Genomic DNA, 20,583 nt, shown 5'->3' on the forward strand with positions numbered 1-20,583 from the left:
TTCTCCTTCATTTCTACCCTGGTGAATCTGACGATTATGTGCCTTGGGGTTGCTCTTTGTGAGGAATATCTTTGTGGTGGTCTCTGTATTTCCTGGACTTGAATATTGGTCTGCCTTGCTAGGTTGGGAAAGTTTTCCTGGATAATATCCTGAAGAGTATTGGATTCATTCTCTTCGTCACATTCAGGTACACCTATTAAACGTAGATTAGGTCTTTTCACATAGTCTCACATTTCTTGGAGACTTTGTTCACGCCTTTTTACCCTTCTTTCTCTAATCATGCCTTCTCATTTTATTTCACTGAGTTGATTTTCAACCTCTGATATCCTTTCTTCTGCTTGGTCAGTTTGGCTGTTGAAACTTGTGCATGCTTTGTGAAGTTCTCGTGTTGTGTTTTTCAGCTCCATCAATTCACTTATATTCCTTTCTAAGTTGTCCATTCTCGTTAGCATTTCATCAAACCTTTTTTCAAAGTTCTTAGTTTCTTTGCATTGGGTTAAAATATGTTCTTTTAGCTCACAGAATTTTCTTACTACCCACCTTCTGAAGCCTGATTCTGTCATTTCGTCCCACTCATTCTCCATCCAGCCTTGTTCCCTTGCTGGTGAGGAGTTGTGATCCCTGTAGGAGGAGAGGTGTTCTGGTTCAACGTGTTTTCATCCTTTTTGCACTGGTTTCTTCCCATCTTTATGGATTTATCTACCTGTCATCTTTGTAGTTGCTGACTTTCAGATTGGGTCTCTGAGTGGATGTTCTGTTTGTTGATGATGCAGTTATTTCTGTTTCTTAGGTTTCCTTCTAACAGTCTGGCCCCTCTGCTGTAGGACTGCTGAGGTCTACTCCAGGCCCTGCTTGCCTGGGGATCACCTGCAGCAGCTGCAGAACAGTAAGGGTTGCTACCGGTTTCTTCTTCTGCTATCTTTGTCCCAGAAGGATACCCGCCAAATGTCAGTCTGATCTGTCCTTTATGAGATGACTTGTTGGATATACAGGGGTCAGGGAGCTGCTTGAGGAGCAGTCTGTCCTTTATAGGAGCTCAAGTGCTGAGCTGTGAGCTCTGTTGTTCATTCAGAGCTGCTGGGCAGGTATGTTTAGGTCTGCTGCAGCAGAACTCATAAACCGCTTTTTGTTCCCAGGTGCTCTGTCCCAGGGAGTTAGGGCTTTATTTATGAGTTTCCGTTGTGCTGCTGCCTTTTTTTTTTTTCAGGGCTGCCCTGCCCAGCAAGGAGGTAGCCTAGTCACTGTCTGCCTGCATAGGCTTTGCTGAGCTGCTGTGGGCTCTGCCCAGCTGCCATGTGATCTTCCCTGCAGTCCTGTTTATATGGGTGTAGTTAGAACTGCCTCAGCAATGGTGGCCCACCTCTGTATTGGCAGACTCTCTCTGTAATGGCAGGCAGCCTCAGCAATGGCAGGTTGCCTTGGCAACGGCAGGCTGCCTCAGCAATGGCGGACTACCTCCCTAGTGGTGGAGTGTCTCAGTAATGGCAGACGCCCCTCTCCCACAGAGCTGGAGCATCCCACGTTCAGCTGTGCTTGCTGTGAAACACAATCCAGAGAGTTTCTGATTACTGTTCTTTTGTGGGGGTGGGACCAGCCGAGCCTGATCACCTGGCTCCCTGCCTCAGAGCCTTTTTTTTTGTTTTAGTTGAACAGTCAACTCTCTCCCAGGTGTTCCAGTTGCCTGTTGAAAAGGCACCAGGATCTGTGTGATTTCCCCTGCTGCAATTCACTGTGCCGGCTTAAACAGCAGTGCAGAGATTCGTGGCGCTTTTTTTGCCCAGGAATCTCCTGGCCTGGCTCCCTGTTAAATCCCCTTTTTAATCAGATGAATGGGCAACTTCCCAGGGCTCCAATTGCCAGCTAAAAGGGCACCCGGACCAGTGTATTTTGTACAGAGAACCACCGCGCCGGGGTGCCGACAAAGCAGCCGCATGGGGCAAAGCAGCCATGCCGCCCAAAACAGCCCTGCTGGCAACCAGTGGGGCTCCTCCACCTGGGAATCTTCTGGTCTGTGGGCAATGAAGATGCAGCGTCCACTCACCCTCTGCGCTTTCACTGGGTGCTGCAATCCTGAGCTGTTCCTAAACGGCCATCTTGGATCTTCCTGACCCATATGTCGAGCCATATATATTCTTATCTTGCTTTACCTCTCTGAGGAGTAAAATTATCATGGATTAGGGCACAATCAGATTTCAGTCTTAACAGTCTTATCTCTCTTCCACTCATTCATCCTTATGAAATGTTTACTGAGCCACTTTAAAGTACGGTGGACTATGCTCACTGCAACCTCCGCTACCAGGTTCAAGTGATTCTTCTGCCTCAGCTTCCTGAGTAGCTGGGATTACAGGCATGTGCCACCGTGCCTGGCTAATTTTGTATTTTTGTAGAGACAGGGTTTCTCCATGTTGGTCAGGCTGGTCTCGAACTCCCAACCTCAGGTGATCTGCCTACCTTGGCCTCCCAAAGTGCTGGCATTACAGGCATGAGCAACTGTACACAGTCTCATCAAACTTTGAAAAAAATTTTAATAGTAGTAGGGTTTAATTTTTTTTATAAGCTTGGGAGAAATTTTTGGGTGACACTAGAAATTTAGCTAAATGAATTATGCAAATAAAATACTGGGGATAAAAGCCCAATCACAAATATGACTTATGTAAAGTGTTTACATGTTGGATTTCTGAGAAGCACTGATTAATGACTATTTTACTTTGAAAAAGCTGCCAAGCTCATAGTAGACTAGAGAAGACAATTAGCATGACTGCAATAAAAACAATTGCCATCTCAGTAGAACGAGAATTAATTGTAGCTGTAACTTTTTGACTATCACTGAAACAAAAAAGATGAACGTGGGGCTATCGAGGAATGGTTAAAGGATGGTCTGGTTTATGGCTACTTATGCACACTTCAAATTCTTAAAATCTGTTAATATTTTAGGGCTTGGAAAGTACTGAAAATAATTTTATGTTACATAGTTTTAAATCTTTCATAGTTTAATAGGCTTTCATGCAAACCTTAAGAGAAATACAATACACATGCAAATACATGTAATATAAAAAATTATGCTTGTTTAAATCACTTTTTGAACACTTGAAAGTTTTATGTAAAAATACACAAATGTGCTGTTAATGATCTTCTCATTCGAAGAAAGGAAAATATGCTAGATTTTGCTTAAACTTTGCTTTCTAAAGTTTGAAAGCATAATTTAATATCTATTAGAAATATTGTATCAACTTATCAAAATTATGCCTCAATTGCATTCATGTAATTATACAGCTTAGGTAACTATTGATCAGTGTAGATAAGCCAAGAGGCATAGACATAATTAAGCTAAAAATATTTAGTCTGTTTCTTTTTGAAAAAGAAAAACAATATTGAATGTTTTTATTTTAGCATTTATACATACAGAAGTAATTCATTCTCTTCATTAATGTATGAAAAATATTTTCATTCACTCATACATTTCAATATTTTAGATAGACAATTTTAGTTTTTAAAAGGAAATGGAATTAGGAGTCAAACAGCTGAAGTTTCAGATCCTGTCCTCACTAGTTTAAACAAAATGTAAAGTTTTCTGAAGTTTTGCAAGTTCATAACTTCGGTGATGTAAACACACCTCATCTATGATCATAGGTGTAATAAAACTGATACTGGAGACGTTTTCAAGTAAAATTTGTAAAACTTAACTACAGTAGTACAAATGACATGAATTCTTAGTAACGTTTGGTACACGTAACTTTGAGTTTATTGTGTCAGGATGCTAATTTTAAAATATATATATATAAATATTATTGATTAAGGTAATGAGATTTTATGGAATTAAATAAAAATTTAAAGAAGAATTTATAAATGAAATCACTCAGAGAATCTGCACATCACCGTTTTTGGTCCAGGCATAGCCTAATAAGTTAAATGCTCATAAAGAAAGATGAATGTGAAATACATATCTGTTAATGAAAATGTAATGTTTGTTGACAATTTCTTTAGTCATTTAAGCAATATTTCCACTGAGAATTCTTTATGATGATACAATGTCTACCTCAAACATTGAATCAAATTTGTTTAAGTCATGGCTTATGTGAAGGTAACTAACCAAGGATATAGCTGAGATTACAACAAATTACAACTTCACGTACCACTTCATTTCAAGTTACGTGAAGTAAGAAGGCAAGATCAAGGATGTTTGGAAGAATAACTGCATTTTTAGTGACAATAAATACAAATTGCCCATGATTTAATGAAAATTTTCCATAATAAAGATTAGTTTTGAATAACTCAATTTAGTAGAATTTATATTATTCCTGAAATATGTCTTAAAAAGTCTTAAAGAGAATTCCTTTTAAAATGTTACATGATTCTTCCCACATAGTTGAGGTGAATGAAAATGTGTTGCTGCAGGTCATGGGCTTTAAGATACAAATACTTTATTTCAACAGGCTCTTAATGTTACCTCTTTCATACATACACCAGATAGGGAGACTGAATATGGTTCTTTATGACAAAATTAATTTTCAGAAAAATGTATAAACTTAAATTTACCAGTTATAAATTGTTTGTTACCCAAATTATAACCGTCCAGGTTTTGTGAGGCTTGTTACAGTTTTATACACAAATACTTCATAAAATATCAACTGGTAATGTCATCTTTCTCTATCACTCTCTTGTATGGATTGCAAATGAAAACTTGTTATCTAACAAACATTTGGTCTACCACCTTCCATTTGGGGTTTACATCACATAATTGGTTAAATACTACCTAGTTCATGTGAACTTCAAAGCCACTAATGAGATATGGGAACTGCTGTCTTTTCTGCTCTGCCATACCTATCTCCAGTTAATTCAGGTCCTCTTGTTATACGCACTTGTGGCAGAATTCTTGTTTCTTCTGTGAACTTATTTGTGTCAATATTTGATTCATACCTCACATAGGTGTGAATTATTTCTTCTTAAAACCATTGTATTTTTAAGACTCAAGTGAATGTCCCATAGTAGTCACTCATTGAATACACTCAAAATCACCAGATGAGTAAATATTATTCTCATGTGAGCTAAAATGAAATCACCACCGAAGTATGAAAAAGAATGAGGTTTCCGACTTGTTAGTATACACCTGGCTAAGGGTCACAGAAAATCAAGCTCAGTAGAGGAATAGATTTCTCAATTTTCTCATGAACACTTTGAGTGTTCATGGGACTGGGGTAAATTAAAAGTTAACTATTTGCTCTAAACTGAGAAATGCTAATTGTATCTAATATATATGTTAGGAAGTTTATAAAAATGCTACCATTTCCTGCCAGGGCAGTGAAATGTATAGTTGTGGTACTCCAAGCATCTCACAGTTAATACAGTTTGAGAAAAGCAATCCAGATATTTCAGCTATAAGAAGATTTTTAATTTCTCTTATCTGTGCCAGCCATAAGGCAGGTGAAGCACATTGATATATACAAATTCAGTTTTTATCTGTTATTGTAGAAATAAATATATTTGACTAGTTTTGTCCTATAAACTTTAAAATGTAATTTTTTACTGATTAGCTGTCAATAAGTTTGTAAGTTTGATAGGCAAAAAACAACTTTTGTACTAGCGATTGTTAAAAGTTTTTTTGACAGAAAACTTTTACCTCATGAAATTGAAAGGATAAATTAATTAGATTTGTTTCCAAGTGATCAACCTGAGTTTTAAACTATTGCACTGAGGTGTGTGCTCTTTTTATCTCCTTTTGATAAATGAGAGACGTTTGTTAGAATTAATTTCTCCAAGGCTGTATCCCTAGCAAGAGTTTGAATCCAGGGAGTCAGACACCAAACCTAATGCCATTAACTTATTTGCAGAATGACAGCAGCTTTGACTGAAAGGTAGATGTTACTGGTAATGTATGATATCTGTGAGAGTGTGTGTGTGAGCGCGTGCATGTACGTATGTGTGGGTGTATGTGTGGGAAGCATGGATGGTGTATGGGAGAAACAGGGAAAGATATAGAGTATAAAGAAAGAGGGGAAAGAGAAGAGACAGACACCGCTGGGAGAAGTTTATTCATTAAATGGGGAGGCATGTGAGAAATATTAATACCTATCAAACCGAAGCAAAAAGCCAACTATAGATTAATCCTTTATTGTCTTGAATAAATAGCCACCCAGGAATAGAGCCCAAACTCTGGGCTCAGTGTGCAGAGACCAAAAGCACAGGCAACAAATGCATAAATAGCTATACTGGATTACAACAAAGTTAAAAGATTCCGCACAACAAAGGAAACAATTGACAGAATGAAGAGACAATATACAGAATGGGAGAAAATAAGGGGTTAACATCCAAAATATATAAGGTACTAAAACAAATCAATGGTAAAAAATAAATAATACCCTGATCTGAAAATGAATGAAGGGTCAGGTGCATTGGCTCATGCCTGTAATCCAAGCACTTTGGGAGGTAGAGACGGGCAGATCACCTGAGGTCAGGAGTTTGAGACCAGCCTGACTAACATGGTGAAACCCTATCTCTACTAAAAGTACAAAAATTAGCCAGGTATGGTGGCAGACACGTGTAATCCCAGCTACTTGGCAGGCTGAGGCAGGAGAATCACTGGAACCTGAAAAGTGGAGGTTGCAGTGAGCTGAGATAGGGTCACTGCACTCCAGCCTGGGCAGCAGGGCAAGACTACCTCTCAAAAATAAAAAATAAAAATAAAATGAACAACGAACCTGAATAGACATTTTTCAAGAAATAAAAACGGCCACCAGAGTAAGGAAAAATGTTCAACATCACTTATCATCAGGGAAATGCAAATTGAAACCACAATGAGATATTACTTCACTCCTGCTAGAACAGTTACAATAAAAAGACAGAAGTTAACAAATGTTGGCAAGGTTGTAGACAGAAGGTAACCCTTGCACGCAGTTGGTGAGAATGTAAATTAAAACTGCCATTGTGGAGAAGTTTGGAGATTTCTTAAAAAATAGAACTACCATATAATTCAGCAATCCCACTACTGTGTATAACATGAGTATTAATATGTTGAAGAGATATCTGCATTTCCATGTTTATTGCAGTGTAATTCACAATAGCCAAGACATAAAACCATCCTATGTCCATTAGTGAAAGAATGGATTTTAAAATGTGGTATATGTACACAGTGGAGTACTTAGCCATAATAAAGAATGAAATACTGTCATTTGTGGCAACATGGATGAACCTGCAGGACATTATGTTATGTGAAATAAGCCAGGTACAGAAGGACAAATTCCACTTGACCTCTCCATATGTGAAATATGAAAAAGTTGATCCCACAGAGGTAGAGAGTAGACTGGTAGCTACCAGAGGTTGGGGATGTGGAGTGGTAGCAGGGTTTGGAAAATGCTGGCCAAATGATATGAAATTAGGTAGAAGGAATAAATTCAAGAGGTCCACCATAGAGCATGGTAATCAGAGTTAATGGTCATGTATTGTATTCTTGAAAAAGAAGTGATCAGCAAGCCTAAAGTACTGATGAACCTGAAAAACTTACTATGGAGAGTCCCTCTACATGACAAGAAAACATATAAAATAAAAACATGACAGCTGGGCACAGTGGCTCATGCCTGTCATCCCGAAACTTTGGAAGGCTGGGGCTGGAGGATTGCTGGGGCCCAGGAGTTGGAGACAAGCATGACCAACATAGCCTGTCTCGACAAAAAATAAAAAATAGTTTGCTGTGGTGGTGCTTGCCTACAGTTCTAGCCGCTCAGGAGTCTGAGAAGGGGCAGGAGAATCGCTTGAGCCCAGGAGGTCTAGGCTACCTTGATCTGTGATCACATCACTGCACCTCAGCCTGGACAACAAGCAAGATCTTCTCTCAAAAAAATGAAAAAAAAAAAAAAAAAAAAAAAAAAGGATAAAGTGAAACAACAAACAAAAATGTACCTAAAAATTTTTTTCCTTAATGGAGTGCAGGTGAAAAGTAGATGGAATTTACTTAATGAATACAAAGCCTGTTATAGAGAAAAAAGAAGAAAAAAATGAAACAGGAAAGGTTTATATCATTTCAAAAGGAGATGAAAATAAACTCCACCTCAACATTAGAGTAACAAGAGGAATGAAAGTGGATGTACAAAACTGATGGTTTTCAATCTCTATTCTTTGCCAAATCATTACCCTCAATTTGAGCTTTGTTTTAGAATATAGATTATTTAAAGACATAGATACATTTTTTAAATGGTTAATCTTCTGAAGCTCCCATGAATATTACAAGGCCCAACGAAAATCTGAAAGGAGCAAATTATTCATGAATGTCTACAAAACTGCTAATAAAAATAAGATTCATGTTATCAAGTATAACTAATTGATATTTTAAAAATAAGCCAACATGTACTTAGTTATTGTGACAATTCATATTCATGGATGATGTGTTAGGCCCCATATTGATGTTTGTATTCTGTTTGGTGAAGTATATGGTTGTGTCTTTTACCTATTTTCTATTTTTTTTTTCTTAACTAGTAAGTGTATACACATAAGAAGACACATATGCACATGCGTTTTTTTGATAGGTGTCATTTATTGAATAGGTAGCTTGCATATATGTTCTCAGTCTGTTGTCAATTTTCATCCCCTATCAAGATTATTCTTAGAGCAAAAGTTTTTAATTTGATGTAGAAAATATAACAATTTTCCTAATACATTTACACATGCCAAATTGCAGGAAGGAATATTTAGAGAAAAGCCCTAACATAGACATAAAACTACACATTCTTAATTGATTTGTTTATAGCCAAATTAAACCCTGGTTAGACAGGTTCTTGACCTCCTATAGAGGAAATTCTGTTACTAAAGACTATTAGAAGTGGCCGATGCTTTTGAAACAGGCAGCAGCCCATAGGCTGTTTTGTTGTCCAAGCTCTTTCTTGTACTTCCATAAATCTTGCTTGATCTTTATGATGGCTTGCTCATTTTTAGCTCAGCAGTTCTCTGGGAAAGTTAATTCTTGGCAGAGGAGACACTAGTGATCTTGGAATCAGTTAATTCATTAACAAGATATTATTGAGTACTTATTATCTAGAACTTCTGTTCAATATCATCAATGCACACAATAGGGGGAATGATCCAAGCTAGAGAAGTGATGAATTTCATCAGTGCACCATGATAGTGTTCATTTGATGCCCTTCCCGTCAAAGAAAAAAAATTGTGTATTGTGTACATTTACATTGTACAGTAATTGTATACATGTCACAAAAAAGATTAAATAATATTTGAATGGATTGATTAATATTTAAGCACAATTCTTATGTCACATTTAAGTAGATTCTCTATGAATTTTGGATAGTTTTTTTCTAATTCTGTGAAAAATGGCCTCAGTAGTTTGATTGGACTAGCACTGAATCAGTACATGACTTTGGGTAGTAGGGTCATTTTAATGATATTGATTCTTCCAATCTATGGCCATGGAATTGTTTTTATTTGTGCCATCTACAATTTCTTTCATCATTTTTTAGTTTTTCTTATAGAGCTCTTTAACTTCCTTTGATAAATGTATACCTAGTTATTTTACATTTTCTGTGGCTATTGTAAAGGGCATTGAGTTCTTGATTTGGTTCTTAGCTTGAAGGCTATTGGTGTATGGAAATGCTACTGCTTGTTGTGTGCAGATTTTGTATCCTGAAACTTTAATAAAGTTGATTATCAAGTCTGGAAATATGTTGGTGGAGTTTTTAGGGTTTTATAGGTATATGATCATGTTATCAGGGAACAGAGATAATTTGACTTCCTGTTTTCTAATTTGGTTGCATTTTCTTTCTCTTGTCTGATTGCTCTGGCTAGGCATTTCAGTACTATGTTGAATAGGAGTGGTGAGGGTAGATATCTTTGTCTTTTTCCACTTATTAGGGGAAATGCTTTCAACTTTTCCCCATTCATTTTGAGATTGGCTGTGGGTTTGGCATACAGGACTCATTATTTTGAAGTATGTTCCTTTGATGTCTATTTTGTTGAGGGAAATTTTTCATGAAGCGATGCCGAATTTTATCAAGTGCTTTTTCTGCATCTATTGAGATAATCATATGTTTTTCATTTCTAGTTCTATTTATTTGGTGAATGACATTTATTGATTTATATATGAAGAATCATCCTTGAACACCTCTAATAAAACCCATTTGATTGTGATACATTATCTTTTTGATGTGGAGGTATATTCATTTGCTAGTATTCAGCTAGAATATCTGCATTTATGTTCATCAGGGATATTGGACTGTGGTTTTCCTCTTTTTTGTTTTTTGTCCTTGCCTGTGTTTGGTATCAGGGTGATACTGGAGCAATAGAATGAGTTAGGAAGAAATCCTTTCTCTTCAATTTTTTTGGAATAGTTTTAGTAAGATTGGTACAAACTCCTCTTCTTTTAATAATCTGTAGCATTTTATGTACTTTTCCTGTATTATTGGCCTAAATAGAACTTCCAGCACTATTTTACATAGTAACACCCAGAGTTTATAGCCTTGCTTTGTTTCCAGTCTTTTTTTTTTTTTTAACACATTCATCACCACCCATGCTGTAAAATAGAACTACCAGCTTTGTTTATGTTACAATGGATATTATGTCCCCTTTGATCAACATTTCCTCACCTCTTGGTCCTTGACAACCACTCTTTCTATCCTGTTTCTATGTATGGCCCCCAGTGATCCTCTCGCCTCAGCCTCCTGAGTAGCCAGGACTACAGGCATGCAGCAGCACAGACAGCTAGCTAATTTTGAGTGTGTGTATGTGTGTCGGGGCGGGGGGTGGGCATGCATGCTGACTGGGTCTTGTTAAGTCACCCCAGCTGGTCTGGAACTCCAAGGCTCAAGCAATCCTCCTGCTTCAGCCTCCCAAAGTGCTGGGATTATGGTGTGAACCGCCACACCCAGCCACTTTCAGTATTTTATTTAAGAAATTACTTTCTACATGTTATGGGATGAATGTTTGTGTCCCCTCAAAATTTCTGTGTTGAAATCCTAGCCTCCAATGTAATGCTGTTAGGAGGTGGGGCCCTTGGGAAGTAATTTGGTCAAGAGGGTGAGCTCTTATGATGGAATCAGCACTTTTATAAGAAGAGATGCAAGAGAGTTGCTTCCTGTCTTTGTTGCTCTCTGCCATGTGAGGATACAAGAAGATGGCCCTCTGTCTAAAAGGAGGTGGGCCCTCCCCAAGAACCAACCCTAATCTTGAACATCCAGCCTCCGGAACTGGGAGAAATCAGTGTTTGTTGTTTAACCCACCCAGTCTATGGCATTTTATTAGAGCAGCCCACACTAAGACATTGCCCCAATCATGATGATATCCCCCTACATTTCCTCTAAATGTTTTCAAAGTCTTGCTTTTCACAATTAGATCTTTAATCAACCTGGCTTTTATTTTTGGGATGGTGTGAACTAGGGATCTAGTTTTATATGTTTTCCATATGAATAATCAATTGTGCCAACACCATTTGTAGAATATTTCATCCTTTCTCCAATAATCTACAAGGCAACTTCTGTCTCATTTCAAGTTTCCATGTGTCCTGGGTCTCTGTTGGGTTCCTGTTCTCTTCCAGTGGTCAATTTGTATGTTACCTTGACAACAATTCACTGTCCTAATTCCTATGGCATTATAGTATGCACACAAATCTTAAACCGTCCATTATCCACTGATTTGTACTGGGGCTCAATTTCACTAGGACCTTCAAAGGTACAGCAACTGAGGGGCAGGGAAGGTATGGTATTTACCCACCAACTCCCATTCCTCATGGCTGTTTTAAAATGGACTCAAGATTTACTTTAACCTTTTATGGTAAGACACACAGATATGGAAATGACTGTCCTAAAGGAAGAAGTTTTTTATAGTCAGCCATGACATGCTATGCGGGGATACATGGGGAGGCACCACGGTTGGTCAAGAAGTCAAAGGATCTGGGAGAAAACGTGGGCAAGAGCTTTATTTGTGGCATCCAAGGGAAAGGCAAGGCAAGGCAGAGTAAGCAGGCACAGGATCAGCTATGAATAGTTTGAATAATTTCACTGGGCTCTGGGGCACTGGGCTCTGGGCTCTGTCTTTAGTTGTCTGGTTCATGGCCCTGGAGTGGTGAGGGCAGATGGACAGTGGCCCAGTGTAAGAACTTGATGAAGGAGGTGGTTGAGGGTATGGGCTTTGGATTGGCCGGTTTGCAGATGGATGGTACACTTGCAGGTGAGTCCTTTACTGTCTCTAGGAACTGGCTCCCCCTGGGTGGAGCAGTCTCTCCAGGATCAGCAAGGGCCCAGCTGTCAAAACATCAGGATATATAGGAAATGAAAAAGCATGATGAATACACTCAGGGTGCTCTTGAAGGCATCAACCCATGGCACATACGTGGCTGGCAATACTGACGGCCATGGGGAAAGAACAAACTGTGTCTGCTGCACTATTCTTTTTTGTTTGTTTGAGAAAGAGTCTCCCTCTGTCACCCAAGCTGGAATGCAATGGTGCAATCTTGGCTCACTACCCACTCTGCCTCCCAGGTTTGAGCAATTCTCCTGGCTCAGCTTCCCGGGTAGCTGGGACTACAGGCACGCATCACCACACGTGGCTAATTTCTGTATTTTCAGAAGAGACAGGGTTTCACTATGTTAGCCAGACTGGTTTTGAACTCCTGACCTCAGAAGTTCCTCTCACCTTGGCCTCCCAAAGTGCTGGGATTACAGGCGTGAGCCACCATGCCCGGCCTGCTATGCTATTCTTGGCCCCTCAATGACTACCTGAATTTTAGGATCAGCCTGTCAAGTTCCACGAACAATTCTGTTGAAATTTGGGAATTGCTTGAATTTATATATTAATTCAGTGGAATATGTTTATAGCATTGAGTCCTACCATTCATAATATATATGTCATATATTTCCATAGAGTCTGTTCTTCCTGCAAGTCCCTGGGTAATCTTTATATTTGTCTCAGTCTTTTTGTAGTGCTATAGCAAAACACCTGAGACTGGGTAATTTACACACAGCAGAAGTTCATTCTCTCAGTTCTGGAGGTTGGGAAGAAGATCAAGGCTCCAGCAGGTACAGTGTCTAGTGAGGGCCTGGTCTCTGCTTCCAAGATGGTACCTTGAATGCTGGTTCCTCTGGAGCAGACAAATGCTATGTTCTCATGAGGCAGAAGGACCAGATTTACCAAGACCTCAAGCCCTTTATAAGGCACTAATGTCATGCATGAGAGCTCATCTAATGACTTACTCTCCTCTTAAAGGCCCCACTTTCTAATACTATCATCCTGGCAATTAAGTTTTAACAGGAATTTGGGGAGACACATTCCAGCTACAGCAGTACTCTTCATGAAAGGTCTGTGTACACTTTGCTAGATATAGTCTCGGGGTTTTGTTGCTATTGTGAATAGCATCTCTTTTCTATTACATTTTCTAATTTGTTATTTCTGATGTACACGAATGCTAATAGTTTTTTAAAGTTGATCTTGAATTCAATGACCTTGCTAATTTTTTTTACTAGTCTTAATAATTTATCTGTATATTCTGGATTTTTTGTGAAGACAATCATATATGGTCTACAAATACAGATAGTCCTTTTCTTTACAATTTAAAATTTTTATTTTCTTCATATCTTTTTAAAAAGTTTTATTACTTTATTTTGAGACAGAGTCTTGCTCTGTCACCAAGATGGAGTGCAGTGGTACGAACTCAGCCACTTTTTTAGTAGAGACGGCATATCACCATTTTGGCCAGGCTGTTCTCCAAATTCTGACTTCAGGTGATCTGCCCACCTTGGCCTCCCAAAGTGCTGGCAGTACAGGCCTGAGCCACTGCGCCTGGCCGATTTATTTATTTATTTCAAGATGGGGTCTCGCTCTGTCACCCAGGCTGGAGTGCAGTGGCATGATCTCCCCTCACTGCAGCCTCCACCTCCTGGGTTCAAGTGATTCTCCTGCCTCAGCCTCCAAGTAGCTGGGACTACAGGTGTTTGCCACCACACTCGGCTGATTATTGTATTTTTAGTAGAGATGGGGTTTCGCCATGTTGGGCAGGCTGGTCTCGAACTTCTAGTCTCAGATGATCCATCTGCCCCGGCCTCCCCAAGTGCTGGGATGACAGGAATGAGCCATCTGGCTCAGCTCATTTATTTCTATTACAGGTTGGATCACATACATTTCTGATGTTTGGCATCTCATAACCTAAAAAAAGAAATGGCAATTTTAATACGTATCAGCCAAATGCATTGCATAGGACCTTCAGGGCCATGTTCAATAGCGACAGTGATAGAAGCTACCCTTATCTACATCCTAGGTTTGATGAAAATTGCTTCTAAAATTTTACCATTAAGTATGATAATTACTATACATTCAGGAAGATAGGGCCAGGTGTGGTGGCGCATACCTGTAATCCCAACACTTTGGAAGGCTGTGGGGGGAGGACAGAATCACTTGAGCCAGGGAGGTGGAGGTTGCAGTTCTTGACACTGCACTTCAGCCTGGGTGACAGTAAGATCCTGTCTCAAGAAAAAAAAAAAAAAATGCACTACTAGCAAGCTAGCATCTTATCTGATGTTGACCCTGCTCTTGCTTTACTGTAATATAATCTAATTCACCACGATGCATTATTTGTGTGTGTGTGTGAGTGTACATTGCTGTATTCAACTTGGTATTGTTTTATATAAAATTTTGGAATTAATGTTCGTAAAAGTTAATAATAGCTAACATCTATTTGGTTTTCTGTGTTTTGGATATTGCTAACTTACTTTCCTTGAAGTATTTCATTTCATCCTAGAAGGCTTATTGTAAAGGTTATTTCCCCTTTATATATGAGGAAGTTAAGGCGCAGTGAAGGCAAGTCATTTTCCCTAAGGTCACAGGGAAGGTAAGTAGTGGCAGGAGAAATACAAATCCAGATTGCCTGGCTCCAGAGGCCGTCACTAAGCACTGCCCTGCACCCTCTCCCTGTGACAAAGACCCATCATTCAGACTGTCCTATTGTGAACTTGCCTTGTACATCCTTGTTCCAGTTTTCTACCAAGATTATATCATTCTCGATAGATAATTAGATAGCTCTTTTTCTTTTATTACAAAAATACTCATCAAACTTTTATAAAAACCTATTTCATCCTATCACCTTTGCTAGTGTGACCTCTACAGTTTTTCAGTGGCCTCCAGGCTTTATGGTATTTGCAAGCTCCTGTCCTGGGGATACTGGGGAGGTATACACCCCATAAAGCCAGAGATACTGACCACGGATCAGCAGTCCTTTTTTTTTTGTCTGAGATGGAGTCTTGCTTTTGTCACCCAGGCTGGAGTGCAGTGGCACAATCTCAGTTCACTGCAACCTCAGCCTTCGGGGTTCAAGTGATTCTCCTGCCTCAGCCGCCTGAGTAGCTGGGACTACAGGCATGTGCCACCACACCTGGCTAAATTTTTGTATTTTTAGTAGAGACAGGGTTTTGCCATGTTGGCCAGGCTGGTTTCAAACTCCTGGCCTCAGGTGATGCGTCTGTCTCAGCCTCCCAAAGTGCTGGGATTACATGCATGAGCCATCACGCCCGGTCTTTATTTACTTTATGTATCTCACCTATTACTGCTGCAGTTTGCACAGGAGAGGATGCCCTCAAACCTAACTTCTCTAAACTGTCCCAAAAGGGAAGTCTACCCCATGTCATCACTGTTGTTATTTTTAAAGACCACATGTCAACATGTCAGATTCGAGCAAAGGGATGTGGAGGGAGCAATACGAAAGCAAGACTGAGAGTCCTGGAGAGAAGGTGGCAGAGCTGCCTTTTGAAGGTGGTCACTCCCTCAGACCCTGCCCTTCCTGCCTGGTTCCTCCAGGTGTCAGACTTGCCTGTTGGGGCCCACATGGGGAAGGAGGGGGCTGGACTGAGAGGGAGATGGAGAAGCTGCCAGAGGCCCTTTTGGATCCAGAATTGAGGCAGGAGTTCAGCCAGGTCCAGAGGTGGGGTCTGCCCCCCCACCCCCAAGGAATGAACTGATTCCAAAATGTGGTGAGAACTCCTGCCTGGGAGAGGGATGTGCTTGCTCCCTTGAATCACCTGAGCCCAGGCTGGAAGGCCCAAGTGGGAGGATGAGACCAGCCCACTCCAGCCCCATCCCCTCCCTTTAGCCCTGAGCTAGTCACCCTCCCAGACTCCACTCCCCTTTCCTAAGTGCCCTCCCTGCAAAGTCTGCAGAGAGCAGCGCCCCCTCGTGCCAGCTCACCCCGCACTGCCCTTTCGTTCAGTGACCCCCCCCCGGGTATCAATGTGAGATGATTTTCCTAAAAGCCTCTTTAGGGTAAGGGAAGGTTTGGAGTGGGGGCTGCCCCTTCTCAGAGCTGCTGTGAGGGCCAGGGCCACTCTGTGATCAGGTCTGCGGGCTGGGCAACAGTGCTAGATAGCACCGGTTTTGCAGGTCTGGGAGGCCGGGGGTACATCGGCTCCCGCTCCTGACAGGGCTTAGGCTCCTTCCTCACCTAAGAGATGATGTTCTTGAAGTGTGGGTGCAGAGGAGCCACAACCTGGGAGGGTAGGCACCCAGGAGCGAATCTATGGCTCAGTCTCAGAGAGAAGTCTCCTCCAACACAGCTTTTGTTCAGGTGGGGAAATCGGCCAAGAAGGAAAGGGCTTGCCCAAATACCCAGCCCTGGAATGTCCTGGCTTTGGGGGTGGATCTCCCAGCATATGCATTCTATGGCACTGCCTCCTCTGAGCACATCAGGTGGGCCCAGAACTGGAGCGTGAGCCCCAGAGCCTGCAGAGCAGCCTGGACTTGAGAGCCCTCTTGCACCAGCCCAGTGGGACTTCAGAGATGTGGGGTGTGGAGGGCCTGGGCAGCCAGCTAGACTGAGGACCAGGCCAGTGGAGTTGAACCTACCATTCAGGAGGTTCAACCTATCATTTCCCCAGCTCTTCTCCAGACAAGAGTTCAAGCATGAGGACTGCCTTCTTTGGGCCTCAGTTTCCCCACCTGAATTTCAAGGACCCTTCTAGCTCCTACACTCTGGGCCAAGCTTCTCCTCTGAGCCCCCGTCAGCTTAGAGAACCAGGGCCACGTCTTCCTTGGACAGAGGCCCACCATCGGGCATCAGGAACTGGGGGTGGGGTAGGCAAGGTTCCTGCAGGAAGGCAGAGCTGTGGGTGTATTGCGACTCTGTTACTACTTGTCGGGTGACCCCGTGCCATTTCTTTGCCCACTCTGGACCTGTTTCCCCATGTTCTATGGAGGTAACATGCCCGCCTACATATCTGGGGACTTGGATGCGTGCCGGCCAGTTGCAGTGTTTCTTAGGTGTGGTCCTGGGACAGCCTGCACCGCCCTGTACAGATTTCTGGCCCCACCCTAGGCTCACAGGATTGGAATCTCTGGGAATGAAGCCTGGGAATCTGCATTTACACACAGGCATCTGGGTGATTCAGACATGACTGAAGAAGCACTGATAGTATATGGTGAGCTCTCTATAAAAGGTGAATTCATAACTGCCTTTTCACAAACAAAAATCTCATCTTCCCTTCCTCGGTGGAGGACACACACCCCTGGTGTAAACCACTCTGCCTTTCCAGATGCAGAATCTTACCTTTCCAATAAGATTCTGTTCACTGTTACTTTCTGTATTCTGTATTCCAAAACACTGGGAGTATCTTTCCATTTTTCAATGCAACTGTTTAGGTTAAATTTTCTTTTTAAAACTGGACACACATTCACACAGTTTAGAATTTCAGCTATGGCTTCCTCTCACGTTATTCACCTCTTTTTGCCAGGGAGCAATTTTTCCCAGACAAGACTCTGGACAGAGGCTGGTGGGGGCCCCTTCTCATCAGAATTGCTGGATCATGACTGACCCCTGGAGGCGGCTTCTCTGCTTTACAGTCAGCTCATGGGTTGGGATGTGATACTCCAAAGCTGCTGCAGAAGCTTCCACCTGTCCTGGGCCACCCCTGCCATCTGTAGGGAAACGACCTGTACCTTGTCTTCTTAGCCCAGCCAGTCTCACAGGCATTCAGCAGATTAAAAACTCTAAGCATGTGCTATACTCGGCTAAGCTCCCGCACGCCTTTTTCTGGGGGTGAGCTGGAGTGCATTCCAGTTCCCAGCATCCCTGCACTTTATTCCCGCTAAAGAAGGCTCAGCAGTCAGGGAGGACCTCTGTCAGAAAGAGGTTCCCAGACCCGGTTCTACCTCTGACTTGCTGGGAGTCCATGAGAAATTTGCTTCTGCTCTTTCGTCCCAGTTTCCCCAGTTTCCCCAGCTGAGAAATGGGGGGTTGAGCCAAATGGTCTAAGGTTCTGGTGGTCAGGATGAGGGAGAGGCCCTCGGGGTCAGCCGAATACCTGAGAGGCAGGACAGTCCCGAAGGTGAGCAGCCTGAGCACATCAGGTGGGTCCGGAGCTGGAGCATGAGCCCCACAGCCTGCAGAGCAGCCCTGGACTCAGGAGCCTGCTGACACCAGCCCAGTGGGACTTCAGAGATGTGGGGTCCAGGCTTTGCTAATGTTGCAGGGCTGGGGGCTTGGAGCTGCAGATTCTGACCCCACAGCTGCTTTAGACATGTCAGATGAGCTGGGGCAAGACAGGCCCCTCTCTATGAAATGAGCGGTCAGTCCAAATAGATAAGCTATGAAGGGCTGTGGGAGGGACCCAGCCGTAGCCTGGGGCTACACACTGGCTTCCAGCATACTCAAGCAGCTGGCCCCTGGGGGAGGGGCCCCAGGTATGAGAGGCAGGGCTCAAAATCTAGGCCTAGCCTCCGCAGGAGAGCCCAGGGCAGTTGGGGAGGGGCAGCAGGCAGCAGGTGCACTAGGAGCATGTTTTACAAGGCACCCAATATTGCATCTGCTCAGAGAGGCAGCCAACTGGAAAGTGGGTGCAGTAGGCAGGGTGGTGGCTGCTCCCCACGGCCAGGCATCCAGCCCAGCACCCACCAGAGTCCGCCTCAGGCCTGCTCACTTGGGTCATCTGTGCTCTCGACCCTCTGGTCACAGCCACAGAAAGAAGGCTTTGGGGCAACCGGGTGAGCTGGCCCTTGCGGGAGGATGTAACCCACTCCTGCGCCTGGACAGCCAGGCAGCCCCTCGACAGCAGCCCCACTCTCCAGCCCCCTCATTCCCCAATCCTCCCACCTGCTCCCCTGCCCCAGCACATGCCTCCGCTCACTCTCATCTCTTTTCCTGCTCCCAGGCTCTCTGCTCACATGTCCTTGACTCTCCTGTGAGTCTGTCCAAGCCGCCTCCTCTTTACGTGACATTCTCCCCAAAGGCACCAGAGTACACAAGCTCAAGCCCCTGCACTTCACCTTTACTCCCAGATATGGGAGATGACATGAAGACCCAAATGCCGCTTGGCAAAAGATCTGGAGTATACAGAGGGGCAGATCTGAGACTGTGGAAGCTCTGGGGGTTCCCTGCAGGGGGCTGCATTTAAGCTGGCTCTTGAATGTGGCTCTGAACTGAGAACCCGCCCTGAAGCTCCACACCAGGAGAAAGCTGCCTGCTGGACCCCTCTATTTGGTGTCTCCGAGAAACCTTGCACTCTGGAGGTCTCTGAACCCAGAAAATCCCATCGCAGCCGTTTCTTCTTAGGGAAACCACCACCTCATACCCAGTTCTGCACCAAACCCACATTTGAGTAATGGGGCTCCTACCCTGCACTGAGTGCTCTGCATGAGCCAGTGCCCAGGGGGAAAGAGCTCTGAATACCAAGCCAACACATGTGAGGCTTAACTCCACCTCCAGCTCCCACAACTGTGGGTAGTGAAGGGCCCTAAACCAGTTTGCTGAAAGACCAGCCTGCCACAGCAGGACAGTCCATGAAGCTTGTAGGTGTCCAATATTTAATGAAGTCACGGTTTTGTTAACAAAGAAGAAATGAGGGTGGGAGCGGGATGGCCACTGGGTGGGCAGCCAATGGGCCTGCACAGACTCCGCTCAGCTGGGTCTCCAGAATGACCATCAGCTTCTCCTCCTCATCCTCACAGCCCCACCTTATGCTGTCCTCCAACTTGCTCAACAGGTGACCTTACAGGCTCCCAACTTGTCCGGGAAAAAAAGACGCGGGGAACCGATGGATACAGAGGCCCAGGTGTAGGGGCAGGACCAGAGGCAGCGCAGCGCCTACTGAAACAGGTAGGTGAGGGTCTGGACGGTGGGCGTGGCTGCTGCAGGCATGAAAAGGACATGCAGACGGCAGCACTCCCAGGGACCAATGTCAGGGTCTCCATATGTGGATGTGTGCAGAGGTGGGGGTGCTGAGGGAGGAGGGGCAGGGAATTTCTCTTCTCTACTGACTCTGAGTTGGAGATGTCAGAGGGAACCATGGCCCATTGTAAACTAACGCAATGTTCCCACCCACAGGGTTAGAACCCCACCCCTGGAAGCAGTTCTGAGGGGAGCATTGATATGGGGAGAGCACAGGATCTGTGTCCAGAAGGGAGAAGGAGGTCACCAAGGAGGCTGACCCTGCTCTGGCCAGGTGGCTGCCTTCTGACACACCAGACTCTGTAGCACAGTGGGCCCATACACACCCAGCCTGTCAAACTACAGCCCTCAAGAAGGCTTTGGCCAAATTAATGAGCAGCTCCCTCTCCCAGGAGGCAGCACAGCTGAAGTTTGGGGTGCACAGTAGAGCTGTGTACACTCAGCTCCCTCCC

The 20,583-nt window shown here is 43.2% G+C and overlaps 1 pseudogene; it reads left to right on the plus strand.

Moving 5' to 3' along the window:
* Positions 1-17,992: 17,992 nt before the first annotated feature.
* LOC116537684 lies at positions 17,993-20,354 on the plus strand (annotated as a pseudogene).
* The last annotated feature ends 229 nt before the right edge of the window (positions 20,355-20,583 follow it).

This window comes from Sapajus apella, unplaced genomic scaffold, assembly GCF_009761245.1.
Source record: "Sapajus apella isolate SASKATOON/1434 unplaced genomic scaffold, GSC_monkey_1.0 scaffold113, whole genome shotgun sequence".
Taxonomy (NCBI): Eukaryota; Metazoa; Chordata; class Mammalia; order Primates; family Cebidae; genus Sapajus; species Sapajus apella.